The sequence below is a fragment of the Megalops cyprinoides genome, chromosome 11 (assembly GCF_013368585.1).
Source record: "Megalops cyprinoides isolate fMegCyp1 chromosome 11, fMegCyp1.pri, whole genome shotgun sequence".
Classification (NCBI taxonomy): domain Eukaryota; kingdom Metazoa; phylum Chordata; class Actinopteri; order Elopiformes; family Megalopidae; genus Megalops; species Megalops cyprinoides.
In genome coordinates, this window is record NC_050593.1 from 3439244 (window position 1) to 3457233 (window position 17990).

The 17990-nt window shown below is 44.0% G+C and overlaps 1 protein-coding gene across 1 annotated transcript in view; it reads left to right on the forward strand.

The window, feature by feature from the left end:
* The window catches only part of LOC118785797 (nck-associated protein 5-like), a 191486-nt gene that overhangs the window by 1241 nt on the left and 172255 nt on the right, over positions 1 to 17990 (forward strand). The gene's annotated exons all lie outside the window — the stretch shown is intronic.

Sequence of the window (17990 nt, forward strand, 5' to 3'; positions counted from 1 at the left end):
TGATGTCCACGATTTTCTTCGTGTCTTTATTACAATTGTGTATCTCAGGAAATTTTGGAGCCAGTCCATCTTTTTGTCCAAGCGTGGTGATGTATTTCTACCCTCGAACCTGTTGTTGAAGGCGCCCTGGCATAAGGCCCCAAGTTAGAGATGTTGTTTATGACCCATTGCAATTATTTTCATTACTATAAACATGAGGGCATGAACGGATCATGCAGGACTGAATCAGATCACCAGGGATGTGGTGCTATGTCTCATAAGCTCTCTTGGCCTGTGGTACTTGCAGGATGGCAAGACAAACCTTGTACATCCCACACCCAAACCAAGGCTGGGATTCAAACAAATCCAACCAGCAAACAATACTGGTGTAGTGGCCATCCGTGAGGTGTGTCTGCCCTGCCCCAGAAAATTAGGCATTGAGTCCCCATCTGACTCATACAGAAGACTTGGTACCCTCTGCTGCCCCTCTCCTCGGTATGAAACTTTAAGGAGGATTGTGGGTAATGTTCCTGTGATAGCCAGGGGTCCTGTCTGGGGGGGGGGGGGGGGGGTGTGCTTTTGCATCAGCTGCTTCACACCACAGAGATCAGGACAGTGTTGCAAGCCAGTGGTTCCTCTCTGCTTATTGGCCAACAGGCTAATTAGGGACAAACAAAACTAATGAGGGACGATGCCGGCGCCGATAACAGCTGGTTTGACTTGCGAGGGAACTGTTTGTTCTTTCCCAAACTCAAAACATAGACCTGTTTTTACAAGTGATTATCAGAGGATGGAAAAGCTTTTGATGCTTTGTGCCCAGACAAGAATTAAATAGAAACACTGATCCGCATGCTAATCACAAATCACAAATGACAAACCTGGCACTATTGTCAGTGTTTTTCTATTCCAGGGACAATATTGTTCATTTGCTACACAATGCTTTATCAGCAATTTCTGACGGACATCCCCTTGCTGATTATTAGTCCCTACAGTGTAGGTTACTTATACTGCATATTTGAGGTGGATTCAAGGTCACGCTTTGAACAACGAATGCTGCATTTCCGGATATCTGAGTGGGAATTATGAATGAATGCACAAGACTGCATAGCTAGTGCATGTGTGTGGCTTCTCACTGTTCATACATGCTTTATTTATTTGATCAACAGACATTCTTATCAACAGCTTTCAGTTTCAGTGCTTGCACAGCCTGTAGGCCATTTGTTCAGTTTCATGTTTATTGGAGAAATTGAGGCGTGGTTGTATGTTCACAGTGACAGTAGCAGTGTCTCAGCCTGGTTCTAGTCCCGAGAACAAGCCTCTGACCAGCGTGAAATCAGCAATGTGCCCAGTTACTAAAAGTGATAAAATTCAACATGAATGAAAAATATGCATGGAACATACATTCAAACATTTACATGGACACTTGTAGCAAATGCACCTAGCAAGAGAAACTTAAAAAGCAAGATAAGGTCAGAAATACATGCCAAAATACACCACATTCATTTGAAATTTTAGCTTACTTAGCTAAAGTACATTTGATTTTAGCTTGCATTTTTATGTCTCATTTTTTTGTAAGGATGGAGCAGAAAGTTGGCCACGCTCCTGCCCCTGGGACAGCTGGGATCTGGGGGGTCCCGGACCTGATGGCTGGCTTTGACAGAAACCCTCTAAACCATGTACACTAGCCTTTTCCTGAGAAGATATGGACCAGAGACACATTTATTATTCCAGTCATCTGTTAAAACAGGAGGCCTGGATCTGACAGACCTCCTATAGATATGCCTAGAGTGGTGCTACAAAGAGGGTTGCAAGACCTAGCCGCCAATACCTCCCCCCAACGCACACACACACACACACACACACACCCTGTTCAGATACCCTGTTCCAACCTTCTGCAAGGTTCTGGGGTTGTTTTCACGGGAAAAGACATATCATTCAGCTCTAAACCACAGTAATCTAGTATGATTTGCCACTTGGTGGTGGAATTCCCCCTGTAAAAAAGAAATTTATTTGCCAAACAAAAGACAAAAAAAAAACATATGGCCACAACACAGACCAGAAATGGACTTTGATTGGCTGTACACCAGACAGACTGGCTTGGATTTTAAATTCAGATTAAATCACTATTGAATACTATTTAGATACTATTAAATACTATTTAGATTTGGAGAACCATACTGAACCAGAAGTCTGTAGTGTGGTGGTTAGAGGGGCAGGGTTGTGGAGCAGTGGTCGAGGAGGTACCTGGGTGGTGAAAAAATCAGGCCAAAAATGCAAAAACCAGTGGAGATGCTGGTGTTGTGGCCTTGTCTTAATGTCTTACCCCATTTGCACTTGTGAGAATCCTGCCCAGTTAATGAGTGTGGGGGGTGTACAGTAGGCAACTGGATAAAGGCGTGAGAGAGAGTGTGTAAATAATAACAACAGCATATGCTTTCTCTGCAGAAACTGCCTCGTGCTGAAGTTGTGCGAGTGGAGAAGGGGAGGGCACTTTGTTGTTTTTACCTTTGAGAGATAAAGCAAAGGGAGTGAGGCGCGATGAAGATTTACTGCCAACAGCAGGGAATGTAAAGGTGTGCTTGGGTAAAGGAGGTGTTGTCTCATGGTGTCTCGTCTGGCTGGGTCTGGGGGGTGGGAGGTGGGAGGTGGGGGTGGAGAGGGAGACAGGCGATGTGAGGCGCCAGTAGAACGAAAGCAGATAGTTTGATATCAGTCTTCCTCTCCCAGATCTTGTGTGAGACTTTGTAGTTGTTGGGATATTGTAATGTTCTGCTCTATTTTTCTCAAAGAGGGGGAGAGGCTTACGTGATCATGGAATGGTTCCACCACACTGCACAGAGAAGTGCTGGTGCAAAGCAGATGTCTGCCGTCAGCAGGTCACTCCCAACTAATGGCGAAATTCATGGACTTGTATATGACTTGTGTCAAGGTGTTTTTGAGTGAAGACCTAATTTAACAACCCCTTTGGTAACCTGAGAGTAAATACTGGCTCTCTCAAGGTGAGTGCTGCAGTGGAGCTGCTTGTACAGGGAGGTCCAAAGGGTCATTTCAAAATTAATTTCCTAACAGATTGCCTTTGAGAAATAATTAAACACCATTAAAGGTTTGAGCTTGTTTACGTACTCATAGGAGAAGAGACTAGCCTTGGATTAATGAATTACAGTGTTAAACAGAACTGAATACAGCGAAGACTTTGCTGAAGGAAAAAGGCAAGATGACTTTAAGAACTGGAGAATATTGCTCTTATTCCTTAAGAGTCTAGTAAATTTCACATCATAGCTCCTGAAATTTGTCCAATGTACTCTGTGGCAACTGGACTGTTGTACTTTATAGCCATTGTCCTGATGTGCCCTGTAGCCAGTCTGTTGCCATTTGCCTGTAGCAATTGACTCAATGTTTCCTGTAGTAATTGAACTGCTGTACTTTGTAGTCTTAGTCCTACTACATGTTTCATGCTACATGCTATATAACGGTGATATAGTTTAATGCAACACAGTACTAACAGAGAGTGTGTGGCTGTTGCAACTGGCTGACTGGGCACAGGTTGTCCCATGCCAGCCCATACTGTTTGCCTTCTGGCATGAAAGGGCCGGCGGGCTGGCTTTAAGCCCACTGAACAGACTCTCACATCACCAAGACAACATCAAGGGCAGCAGCACGTTCCCCGTGGAACCTCGCCCCCTTTTCGGAGCCAATGCTGTTGTAATTGGCCTGATAAACCCATTAGGTTCATCTTGTGTGTTTGCACCAATCTGAATGCCTTGTGCTCTTTGTTTTTGGAATAACATGAAAGGAAGGGTGGAATGTGAATGGTGGTACACTATCCTGATAAGAAAGGTGTAATCTTCAGAGGATCACCTGAGGATGCAGTATTCACCACAACAGGAAGTGTCTGAAGTGTAGTGTCTCTCTTATTACACATATTGCTCCAATACTGTACAACCCCTCCCACACTCAGCTGGCTGCCCCAGTATGGTTTATAGTCTGTATAGAAAGCTCCAGCCATTAATAGGTAACTGTTTTCACCTGGCTTTTGTTGCCCCACAGCTTAATCACTATAGCTTCCTGATAGGACATTTAGCCTTCTCTTTGTCTTCAATTGCCTTTTCTGGGGAGAGGGGAGGACAAATACTGCAAACATGACTACTTCTACCACTACAACTAATTCAGTTAAGTAAATCTATAGTATACCGCTGCTAAGAAAGGGGCTGTGCTGTGTATATCCTTCCTGGATGAACTGTTTCTTTCAGCAACAGGACAATACCAATGACAGTCACTTGTTGTAATGCAGTGGAACAGCCCTCATCAGTCAGAGCGTTATGTTATTTGGATGGTTTAAGTGGTATGCCTGTTACTCCCCTATTGAAGTTTGCTCCTCTGCTGCATGTCTTCAGTGTCTGTTCTGTTCCTCTGTTTGTTTGTGAAAAGCAAGCAAGACTCAGCAGCAGCAGCTGTATTTCCCTTGGCTGACCAATTCCACGCATACCGACAATGATCGGCGCTAATGTAGTGACACAATTACAGTAAATGGCACAGTTAAATGCCTCTGGATTGCATAGTGCGATTGGCTGAAAACACATCAGGTCATGACGGAGGGAGTGACTTCCGGGGGATGACAGTTTCTTACTGTATGTTGCTGTGCTATGCGTTGCATTCCCTGTCAGAATTGCTAGAGCGTGAAGTATGTGATTAACAGACCACTCTTTGTCCTGTATGAGTTAAACAGGAAGACATGCAAAAAAGCTTTGCATTCATTGGCTGGAAATGATTTCAAGGCAAATGAATTAGATTAGTATGACCTATGTTGGTGCGTGCGTGCGTGTGTGCGCACATCTGCTTGTGGGAGTTTGCATCTGCGCAGTGTATATGCAAATACGTGATTGTGTGTATATGCATGCATATGTGTGCGTGCGTGAGTGTGTGCATGCGTGTGTGTGTATGTGTGTGTCTGTTGGGAGGTGGAGGGGGCTGCTGTTTAACAACTTGATGGCATACAGTGGAATTATGGAAATTGCCAATAGGAAAAGCTTGGCATAACTAGGGCATGGTGATCTTCTACATTACATAAGAATAGAGGCACTGAGCTATGACTTTGTGTGTGTGTATGTGTGTGCCTGTTGATGTGTCTGTGCATGTGTGTTTTTGCTTGTGGGACAATTTGTGGGACAGGACTCGTGGGAGTGTTTGTGTTGGTGTTTGCAGAGTGTGTATGGGTATGGTGTACGCCTGTACTTCTGCGAGTGTGTACATGTGCACTGTGTGTCTGCTTTTGTGCTGATTGTGTATATGTATGCTGTAAGTGTCTGTGAGGTATGTGTGTCCATAGGGTGTGTGTGTAAGTTTGTGGGAGCTTACGTGTGTGCATGTGCATGCATTTGTGTACTGTTTCACTGAGTGAGGTGTGTTTGTGCGTGTCTGTGCTCATGGAAGGATGTATCTTTGCCTGTGTGTGCCTTTGTGTGTGTGTGTGTGTGTGTGTGTGTGTGTGTGTATATTTATGTGCTCATGGCAGGAAGTATCTGCACTGTGTGTATGTGTGTCAGTGTGCATGCAACGTGTCTGCTTGTGCGCATGGCGTGCATGTGTGCGTTTATTTTTATCCAAGTCCTCTGCAGCTGAGTCTCTTAGTCATGAAATTATGCAGCAATGCAGTTTACTGGATCAGAACGAACTTCCCCCGGGCCGCCAGCAGCAAGCACGGACCAAACTAGGTCAGAGGAGATGCATATGTGTCTGTAGTCCTGCTGTTTCTGTCTCTTTCTCTCTACACTTCTGCTCCATACACCATACTCACCTCACATACAGGGCTGTGTGTTTCTCTCTACATACAGGTCTATACTTCCGCACCATCACCTTACATACAGGGCCTTGTGTTTCTCTGTGTCTAAATAGCCTAAATAAAGCTCACTTTAATTGTGGTTTTTGACGGGTTCATTGGTCCATGCCAGCGTGTAAGGCTGTAAAAGGAAGCCAGTCAGACAGACAGCTGCGTGTGCAGAAATGGCTCTACTGGTTACACTGGTTATGACTCATGGATAACATGAGTCAAGAAACAAATGTCAATGAAAACTGACAATTAATAACAGAACTTAGCATCCGATGGTGGTGCGACTCCAGGTCGTGACTCATCTGAAATATTCGAAAATTTTCCCACGAAACCAGTGTTGAAAGGAAGTGGGCCGGTGTGCTGACAGTCTTAACAGTTTACATTATGTGCTGCATGAGTCAGTATCTCAACAATGGCTTGCTCCATCTGCAGGTTGTTGCAGCACAAACCCTGTTTCTGGGTGATGGCTGGGTATGACTCAACCTGCCAACCTGCTCTGGTCACTCCTACTGGACTGAGGGCTTTTCTTTGTACAGAGGTCCAGACAAGCACACTCCTACTTGATCACAGTGAAAACACTCCAGGGGTTGTGAGAGTGTGCATGCGTGTGTACGTGTGTGTGGTATGGGGGAGTGTTGTAATCACGCCCTCGAGATGACTGGTTCAGCTTTCACTGTTTAATTCTGATTAGTACTGCGTTGCTGTTTTTCTTGCATAGCTCTTGACACCATGGCATCCCTCTTCATCCATTACCTGTTTTTTATTGTATGTGTTGTTTGGCAGGCCATTTCTACATGCTGTTTTACTGGCCTCTGCTGTGGGCTCGATCCGTGGAGAGGCACTTAAAAAAAAAAAAAAAAAAAAGAAAAGGAAAAACAACAGATATGGGAACCAGACCAAATAAAGCCAAATTAGTGTAGTCCATGCTAAATTTAAGTGCAAATGAATTGGAAGATACCCTGGCACAGGGGGTCGGCCAAACAGGGAGTCTTTTTGGCCTGTGCAAAGCGGGACCCGTTTCGACCCGGCAGGGGAGATACTTGCGGCTTGAGTGGGATGGGGCTCAGCCACGCTCTGCACGCCGGAATGCAATAAACACGTGTTTATTTTCCAGTCAGTGGAGCAAAGAGCCGTGACCAGCTGAGAGAACCCAAATGACTCGCAACCTTCTCAAATGCAGGCCACCAGAGCAGTGGTGCCAGTGGAGCTGGCGCCCCTACACTCAGGCCCAGACGGCTGTTGGTTTGAATCCTGAGCACAGGGGTGCCAACTCCACTGGTACTGCTGCTGTCCCGATACATTACATTATTGTCATTTTGCATATACACTTATCCAGAGCAACCTAAAAAGTGCATCTGATAAAGTCGCATGAAAAGTACAAAAGGACGCCGCTAACCACACATGAACAAGTGTCAGTGCCAAACATAGTGCTGAGATCGCAAGTGCGTGCCTAGATCAACATGTAAGTACAAGAGCAGGGAGTGGATGTAAGAGCAGGGCAGCTCGGTTCACCCTTTCACTGAAAGGGCCCTATCTGAAAAGAATGGTGGAAACAGAACATGATGTTTAGGTTGTGTCTGTGTATGAATTTTTTATGATGGAGCTCATTCACCTAATAAGCGTGGACTGTGCTCAGTGCCCGTTTGCAGGTTTTATGGGCAGGCTCCTGGCACTGAAGTAAGGAGGGGGGGCCTCTGAATGAGTCCCAGAGGTGCATTGTGGGAGCCATGTGGGAACAGGAATGGGGGCAAGCAGAGACCTCTCAGCAATGTAATTATGGCCAGAATATCTGGAACAACAATCACAAAGTCAAATAACATGCCCAGTGTTGGACATCACTGATCGCACACATGGACACAAGTACTCTTCAGGCTTCAGTTTCATTTTCCTGAACCTGATGTGGTTTGATGGCATATGATGGCATTTATGATGGCATAAAGAAATGGTATTGGTAATACTTATCATTGAGGGTGTGCTGCCCTCTACTCCCTCCTGCACATTAGCTCTGTATGTGGTATCGCAGTGGCGTAGAGCTTCAGAGGCAAACTAAAGTGATGGGTGTGTTGGTGCTTTGGGAACTGTACTCTAAGCCAGAAGATAATGGGATTGAATCCTGGGTGGGATGCTGATGTTGTTCAGATGTGGTTTGACACCTGAATCTCTTCAGTAAATGTCCAAAAATGTAAATGAATGAAATATTACAAAGAAGCGTGTAGTACATTTGACTTAATAATATTACTGACTGTGTTATAAACTGTGTGTGTGAGCATGTATCAAGAGTGAGCATGTAAGTGTGTATGTGTAGAAGGGAGTGTGGAAGTGAGTGAGTGAGTAGTGAATGTGTGCGCTTGTGTGTGTGTGTGTGATCAGTCATGTTGGGTGTGTGTGTGTGTGCATGTGTGTGTGTGTGTGAATGATTGTGTTGGGTGTGTGTGTGCATGTGTGTGTGTAGGTGTATGGTTGTGTTGTGTGTGTGTGTGTGTGCGCATGTTGGGGGTGGGGGAAGCAGTAAATTGTGGTCCAAGTATGCAGAGCTGGGTGTGTTTTAAATTAGTCTCTCTCCAGGGAAATGTCCGGCTCAAGAGGGCGGCTGAAAGTGTTTTGAGTGACAGGTGACATGCCTGGCATACCTGCGGCAGTTGTCTGCCTCCCCCCGTCCCCTCCGGGCTGTGGGAATGGCGCAGACCCAGGGCTTCAAGGTCACGTTCATGGCTAGTGGAAAAAAAAGATTCCCGCAGAACTGTTCGAGAACCCCAACTGCCCCCCCCAACCCTATCCCCCTCTCCAAATTCCCCACCATCTCTCCAGAAAACCATATTATGGCCTTGGCTAGTCATGTGACTTGGGTTTAATAACCTAAATGGCTTTCCCCTTGATGGCCACATGCTGAGGAAATGAGCATGCAGCCAGTGGAGTTTGCTCATTAAATGAGTTTGATAATCCAAGATGTTCATTTCAGATTGGGTGCATATTTGTCTCGCGTTTTTCCCCCTCCCAGGACATAATGAGACTTGTCGTATGGAGACACTGTAAACAGTCTGCTATGGCGATATGATAGACCTCCCTTGGTAATTTGACTCCTAGCAAAGGAATCCCTTTGATACCTCAATTATGTCATTTGCTGCAAGTAAATAGTATGTCATTTCACCCGTGACCCACTGGGTTCAGATGCTGCCTGACCCAAACCCAAAAAGGTCCTCTTTTTCCATGTGCTCATGTAAGGCCTTTTTTTCATAGTGTGGGCAAGTTGAAAGTTTCAAGTGGGTCATGTAGTGTGAAACCTGAAGATCCAAACAGAAGATGCATGGCATTTTTTGAAAACATCGTATTCAGAGATGCAGACACAAAGCGATGTCAAAATAAGGAGCAGCTGCTGCCGTGCTTGCTGGAATGAGTTATAACTCTGGCCCGAGGTGGTGTGTGATTTCAACACAACATTGCAAACTCCGAATACATTCCATGGGAGTCAATCCAAAAGGTGCAGGGACTCCAGCAGCATATCTTCATAATGCGGAACACTTATTTTTTTTTTTTTTTAAACAGAGTTCTGTGACCCTACAAACAGTTTCAAACAAGTTTGAAACATGAAGGCATGGCAGACATGTCTGAATTTCAGGTTCATTTAGTAAGCATCAGGCACTGAGAGGGAGCACTTAAGCAGCAATGCTTTGGTCTGCTAACCTTGCAGTGGCACTGTCTCAAAGAGGATGAATGTGTAAAGCTGAAAATTAGGCGCCTGTGTCGTACCCTCATCCTTCAGGCTTCAGGTTTTCCCAGCGAGTCTGGGATCTTGATGTGCAGGGACTGCGGCCAATTAAAGGTGGTTTACAAATAAAAATGATTTCAAATTGTATGGCAACCAAGAATTTCTCACCTTAAGGTATCTGGAAGCATCACTCTCCATTAAACATTAATTATGCCCTTGTGTGCTGTAACTGTTGCCTGTTGATTTAGCTTTAGTTAGATTTGCTCACATTTTTCCTATACACAAATATGCCACATTTATATCAAAACAGGCGCTTACTGCTGGATGTAGGCAACACTATGCCTGTGGAAAAGCAGCTTTTACCACTTGTACTATACTGGCTGTCAGATGGTTGGGGATTGATGAATGACCAATGATGGTTGAGTCCAGGGTATGGTATCAGTGTAGGAGAAATATTTCAGTTTTTATCCATTATTTGACCATATAAAGCTGTTGTAGCATTCTGGAGCTGAATAACTCATCGGGGGGTTGTTTTCGATATGCAACCTGTTATTCATGGCTCCAATCTTATCATGGCAATTGAGAAAAACAAAACAGGTGGACTTTCTCATGACTTCATTTCCTCTGGGCTGGAAAGACTAAACCAGCTGTACAGCAGGGCCCTGGTCACATCTGTGCATTTGCAAAGCCCTTTTCCCTCCTCGACTGTTGGGTGCAACACATTTGGTGAATAGGCATTAAAAGATAGCGAGGAAACGAGCCCCTTCGCTAACGAGTTGCAGACTGGAAGATGCACACCCTTTCAACCCCAGACTTCAATGATGCTACCTTTGCATTTTTACTTGCATTGCCAGAAATGCCAGAACAAAACATAGGGAAAACTCTCTGGTGGGACATAGCATGCACTTAAACATTGCCAATAACCCTCTAAGGGATACTGGCTTGGGTTGAGGTTGATAAGTCCAACTGTACACTTTCCATGGGGTATTTTCAAATTCTTGTGTAAGATATGCTGCATAAAGAACTGTAATGTGCCAATCCCACTAGTTGGGTGATTGAGGGCTGCTTGGCCTGCTTTGCCATGTATCTTTGTTGCAATTTGCTGAACACTTTTGGCAAATGTGTCAGAATTGATAACGAACATGTATGTCTGCAGAGCAGAGCGGCCATGCTTTTGGACCCAGGTCAGTGGTGCGCAGGCCTGGTGTTCTGCTTGACCTGTTTAGCCAGAGTTTGAGTGCAGGTATGGTGGGGAGGGCGCACGCCTCCCCTCCTCTCTCCGCAGTTCAAGGGGCAGCGTTCTAGTTCACACGCAGGCCCCGTCAAGCTTTACAATCCCCGTCTCTGCTGTGTCTGCATGGGTGTGAGGGGCCGAGCTGCAGGTTTCCTGACCGTGTGACATGTCAGTCCTTTTAAACCTCAGAGTTAGCTGCTGTACCTGTGTTGGTTTGCATTGTGTGGGGCTTCATAAATGGCCCAACTGTGTTTGAGCAGCGTATTGTGCTCAGAATAGGTCATATCATTTCAAAAAGGGCATTCATTTCTTGTTAGACATGATGGTGAAGTTACATACAAATGGTTACTTCTGTGATATCTCTGGGAGCCTGTGTCCTTGCACCACAGAGGAAAAGGGATTTTGTCTGAAAGTTTGGGTTTCTGAGGTTGAGTTTGCTCTGTGCCATTGCTGGAGGCCCTGTTCCCACTGCTGTAATTGGACACGAGCTCCCAAAGTCCAGTGCACGTCCCTGTGTGTCCCCCTGGAGTCAAGAGCCCCCAATTAGTACCTCGGTTCCTCTCCCATGATGGTTTAGATCAAAGCCCCAACCATGGCCACGTGTGTCAGCAGTCACATGGCTCATAGCAACACGTAAGCACACCACCCTCCTCTGATCAGAGGCTCTCTGTGGAACCTGTGCTTCTCCCAGATCCAGTGGATTGGATTTGTTCTTGTAATATTGCAACTCATATTTAAATTAAAATCTCCTGGTCAGATGTCAGCACCATTTGGGTGGTGCAGTCGACAAAGGGAGCATGGCGTGGGTGTCGTTAATGAACTGGGACCCAAACCATTTCTCAGGTTGAGCAGTGCTGTTTTACTCTTGAGCATGGCACTTAGGCTGCATAACTTCAGTAAATATCCAGCTGTTAAAGTGGGTCACCCTCTGTAATGGCCACTGCAGAAAACGGATATGATATATACCAATTTATAAATATATATTCATTTAAGGGATATTGTCCAGCTGTAAGACTGAACAATATTTTCCAAGAAGAATGGATCAGCATCTGTTTTCATGGTAAATAAATTATAATCCTGAGCCAAGGACTAATTTGCTGATCCTGACCTTTGTGCTGATTCATGCTAGCACAAACCATTAGCTGTTAATGACAGAGGGCTTGTGGGTGTTAGCTTGTGCGTGGGCTCAATGTTTGACTTAATCTGTCACCTGGCAGAGCTTGGGAGGCAACTTATTTGCTGCTGCTGTTTGCGGTGTATTAGCATGGGTGTGTGGCAGGAGGTCAAAGTTTGGACCTGGCTCTAAAGAGTAGGTTTAAGTAAGAAACATGGTGTAAGGGCAGCTGCCTGGCCAACCACAGGGCCCTTCATAGGAATGAGAACAGGCAGGGAGATTATTGTCATAGTGAACATTCATCTGAACTCTGGTACCATGAGCAGCGATTGGTGATGGGGGCTCGTGCCCCTGTCACAACCCTGTCTCATCATCCCAACTGGGCGGCAGTGTGGCGTAGTGGTGAGGAGCAGTGTGTACGTACCCAAAAGATTATCCGTTTGATTTCCTGCGTGGGGCACTGTTGTTGTTTCCCTGGGCAAGGAACTTAAACCAAAATGGCCTTGGTAAATATCCAACAGGCTAAAGCCCCTTTCAGACATGCACTGCAACCCTGAATTTATCTAGACATTACCCAGAGGAGCTGTATGTGAGAACGCAAATGTCTGAATCAGTTGGACTGGACATTAAATGAACTTTACCCCACCAGCTCCTGTTGATGAGGTTTCTATCATGCGACTGGCACGAAACTGGAAGAATACAAACATCTGCTTCATACTCTTTTCCGCTTGCCTGTATATTGCTTTCCACTCTTTCCTTGATATTGATATGTCCAAATATATGTTGAGTCCAACTATCATTAAAGAGATAGCTAGCTATACTGCCAAAAGTTGTCTCTTACGATGATCATTAACGTTGGTTAGTAGTTTATTATCTGGTTAGTAGCTAGCTAAGCTGTAGCTAAGTAATAGTGATAGGTATAGTGAGATAGGTGAACTGGTGACCTAACATTACATAGCGAACAACAAAAACTTACCTTCATCTTATAATAAATGTATAATTAATAATAAATTACATGTACCGGTAGCACCATGTGTGATTTTTTTTTTTATAGGCTTCCCAAAAGTACAATAGCTATGTTCGCCTTCTCCTCCTCTGTGCCACATTATGTGCCCGTACCACCGAGAGGTAAGACGTTGAAAAGAAAAAACGTGAAAATACTTCAACTCATGAATACTTTTTGTGAACTCGCCAATACTTTTCACTCGTGAGAACGCAAGTGGCATCTAACTGGAAAATACCACGAGGAAATCCGGATGTTTCTAAACTCGCAATGATTTCATGCGACAATGTAACATACTACCAATGTAATCATTAATGGTCGCATACTGGGTACTACACTGAAAAATAGCATGCGGTATATAGTATATACTTGTGTAGTATGCAGTACACAGTATGCAGTAGGCGGTTTCGAATACAGCCACTGCGATTTGTACGTTTTGTGTCATGTCCTGCCTCCTGCACGCTCTACCCAGACGCTGCCCTTCACCTAAACCAAACAGAATATTTCCAGTAGGTGAGAACGTGTCGGACACGGACAATCTCCTGTTGTGTGCTACATGTGTGAAAGGCCCAGACATTGTCTGGAGTTCATATGTGAAAATGGTTTAAATGTATAAGATGTAAAAGTGTGAGCTATGTAAGTCACTCTGGATGTGAGTGTCCGCTAAGCAATTGTAATGTAATGGGAGCATGTGAGGCGGTAGTAAATAGTGGGTGTTTGAGTGAAAAGGACAAACCCAATTTAGTGGAGGTAACAGGATTGGATGTGGGGATTAGAGCTGAGCTGTGTGTGTGTGTATGAGTATGTGTACTGCACATGGTACTATGATCAAACGCTTTCAGCTATGCATAAATTACAGAATCATTGCAGAACACATTGCAGGATATGGACAGTCTGACTGGGGGAAATTGAATTGACTTGTTGGTGCTCTCAGCCATTGATCAGATTCCTTTTTTTGGGCACACCATTCTCTCTCTGAAGAGGGCCTCTCAACAGCCTGCATTAACCTGAATTTTAGCAGAACTGAGCAAAAGAATGATTTCTGTCTCAGACCGGGGACAGCTGTCCTGAATGCATTTCCTTTTGTATTTTTGTGGGTTACTGTTGTGTATTTCACATGAGTCCCTGGTCTTGATTCTCAGAATTGAGTGAAACTCAATATCATCAGTACCTGCTACAACAGTGCTTGGACAGACATGGATCTGCCCATATTGCAAAGATTTTATTTATTATTTCCTTTCATTTGTTTGACCGACCTCTCTGTTGAAAGTAATGTTTTTGTCCCCAAATTTGTGTGCTGGAATTGGGGTAACCACACTGGGGAGAGGAGTCATCTTTGAAGCTTTCAGGGAGGCAGGGTGTGGATTGGCATCTTCAGAAACAGCAAGACCTCTCTGCTTGCTGACAGTTCATCTCACTAACAGTAGGCTTTCATTAAGCTGTAGGACTTCAGAGAAAAGGAACGTGGCCGTAAATAACACTTTTTTGGAGGTGCGCTGACACTTAAAGGGCATCTCTGGGCTGCTGTGCGGAAAGTGACCAGCAGATTACTTCATAGTTATCATTTAATGCTTTTCTGGAAAATGGTGTTTGAAAATGAACCCCGGGGAAAGTGTTTCGCTGGCCGTACCAAGCAAACCAAGTAAACAGTCCCTGTAAGGTTGACTGATGGGTTGAACATGGGTTGTTCAACGAATTCCTTTCCCTGGGGTTTCTCTGGCCTGATGGAATAACCCAGGGTGCTTTGTAAATGGTAACACTGCTATCCAGATTAGCTGGTGAGCCTGAATGACCCATAGATGTCCAGTTGTAAACGTCCCTGTTGGCTTAAATGGCTTCTATAGTATACACATAATCTGCATCTGAAAAGACAGAAGTGGTACTGTATGTATAGCATCACTAATTTCTTATCAAAACCTTCATCCAATGTACATCTGAATATGACAAAAGGAAAGTTTCTCTCCTCGGCTTTGGATCTATCCACCTGCTTTTTAAACATGCGTTTGTGAAGAAACCATTAGTCACCTCATAGTGGCAGTCAAGATGTGCTGGCGGTGACCGCAGGAGAGGTTGAACCTGTTCGCATAGGCCTTAGGCAACAGGCAAATGGCGACAGCCCAGAATTCCATGAGAGGCGTGTTCAGGCACCTGGTGAATGACAAGACATGCGGGTCCTCACATCCTGACAGAAGATGCAGAGCTGGCACACGGGGTGAGTATAGGCAATCTGTTTGCTTGTGCTGAATAGACTGAGATTTGACACTGAAGAGGATGGCTTTTTGCATTGTACACTGAGAAAAACTGCATATTGTGTGTGTGTGTTTGTGCATGAGAGCATGTGAGCCTGTGTACATGTGTGTGAGTGTTTATGTGTGTTTTGATTAGGGCTGTATCGAATGCCATTTTTTGCCATTCGAATTTTAGCCAACCTTTTTCGAATGAAGCTTCGAATGTCTGTGACATGACGTCATGGTTTTGGCCTGTTGTTTCGGCATTTCATAAGTGACCAAATGAATGTAACAGACAGTTCTGTCTACAAAAGTTCAACCCGCATTTGCTTTAGTGTACGGAATTATTCCTGTGTGATTTCATGACACATAATTCATTCCGTAGACTGCTGACTCACGGAATGTATTGGACCAAAGCCCTTTCGTGCACATCATACCTTCAGTAACATAGCCTATGAACATAATTAATTTTGTACTTAAGCAAAACACTGATATCTACGAATGTTCAAGCAGCCTTTGCTTTCATGGACGGAATGCCTTCTGTAACTGCGGAGTCACAGAATATATTGTGCTAAATCCCTTTTGTGCACATCATTACTTTCAGTAATATAGCATATAGCATCACAGTACTTTCAGTAATATAGCAAAACAGTTAAGTGGACAAAATGAACATTCGATGGCACGGAATGATGATAGTATAACGCAAGGGGGTAGGAGAGAGTTTAATGGGGGGTGGACGGACGGACACAACTTGCTATGATTTTTATGTCTGTATACATAATCCCAGTCCTTAAAGGAGCATGTATCTTGATTGAAGAATACAACAACATCAGCATGGCTTGAAATAAGAAGGTATGCGCGTGTAAACACCGCCCAAGTGCTTTCAAAAAGAGCTGCACACCTCTGTTACTACTAAGCTCATCTTGACATATAGGAGATGCACAGGGCAGAGTTTGCCAAACATGAAGGTGTGTCACCCAACATTAGGATGTGTCTCATTAGGCCTATATATAAGAAGAGTTATCTTCCTCGTGGAGATGGAAAGTGTATGACACTACTCCACATAACCAAATGTCACACTTCGATGTAATCAATGGTGCATGCCATCCAGTCACAGCAGAAGACTGCCAAATATGGACTACACACAGCAGACAGGTTTTCCCTCACTGTATAGCCAGGGAAAACGGGTGAAACATTGAAACAGCAATAAGCTTATGTCAGTGACAAAACAGCTGGCTAGCTAACGTTATCTTGTTCATTAACGATCAGTGAAATAAGTTACAAGCTAACGTTATATATGAAAATTTTATGACATACTCAAACAGAACACTGTTCAGTAGTAGGCTATAGAGAATTTGACACCCAAAATAGGGTGTAGCGAGTAGCCCAGAATACTTCCTACATACAAAGGCGGTTACCTCGTGCACTCAAATGTGTTTTTTTTTTTTTGCCGAGTGCTTTTTAAACGACTGTTGTAGCTAGCTGTGTCGTCCCACTTAATCTGCTGTGTCAGCGGGAGCCCTGAGTTATCTTCAAAAATAAAAACCTGTTTAATGGGTTTACTGTCCTTGCGGTCGTCGTTTAACGTGAATTCAACGTATCCTGAAATCAAATTTTATTTAACGTACACTAGTTTCAACAGTACAGAAACTAGCTAGCTAATAGCCTAGGCTACAACCGCTGTTGCCAGATTATTCAAAAGATGACTAACGTGAAACTGGTCGCTAAATAAATCCACACACGCCTATCACTATCATCTACCTTACATAGTCTTTACGCCAAAAAACGATCTAATGTCTGTTTTTTTTTTTCTTTTTCCGCGGAGCGGGTGCATGTGTAAGGCTTAGGTTCAAGTTGATTGTGCTTGCGTGTTTTTTGATAATGATCATCCAGTCAGTAAAGGTGGCGCGCTCACAAAACGTGATCAGGGAGAACGATATTCCGTTTCCAAAGTAAACTTTTAATGCAAATCTGCCGGCTGTTGTGACACGATTACAAATAATGTTTTCACTCATTTAGAGAAATTAATTTATTGGCAAAATTAGCCCACACAGATTTTGGGGTTTGGGGTGTGGGGTGTCCCCCCCCCCGGTTCCTACGCCCCTGGTATAACGTATTCTGCATTTCGTGCCACAAAAGCATAAATGCTGGCCTAGGACATATATTTACATACACAGAATTACTTTTGTCTACAAAATGAGGGGTTTTTTTGTCCACAAAATGAAAAGCACAACGGTCAATTCAGTGCACGACAGGAATCATCTGTTTTGTTTTCTGTGCACGAAAGTACGTGCTGTCTTCAGTATTCCGTGGACACAATGCTAACGCGTTTGTGTTTTTCGTGGACAAAACACGTTACGGTGTTACATGGTTTCATAATGAATTTATTCGTTTCGTAGCACAGAAGGCATTCTGACTACGAAAAAAGGTCTGTTACACTTGGCGCACCACAGTTTATTGGCAAAATTGTTTATGTTAAATGGTAATAAAAAGTAGGCCGCTTTAACATATAAATTTCTTGTATTACAGTAGCAATAACCTTAAAACTACTGAGCACCCATCCTAATAATCCAATGCTTAATTTCACAATCGAATGCCAATTCAATGAACAAAGCTTTGGAGCTTCGAATTTTTCAGTACAGCCCTAGTTTTGATATACACACTGCCTTTGTTGTGGCCTGAATCTAGGCTATTATCTTCACTTTGATGTATATATTTTCTATGCTTTAGCACAATGTACAGCATGAATTAAGAGTTGAGTTCATGTTACTAACCCATATGATGGTTTAAATAATGACTGCACCTTATTGTTATATCATAGAATCTCATCTTCCTAACTTGTGTTGTCAGTGCATTGTTTTTAGGGAAATAGGTGAATGAGTGTGGTGTTTACTGCTTA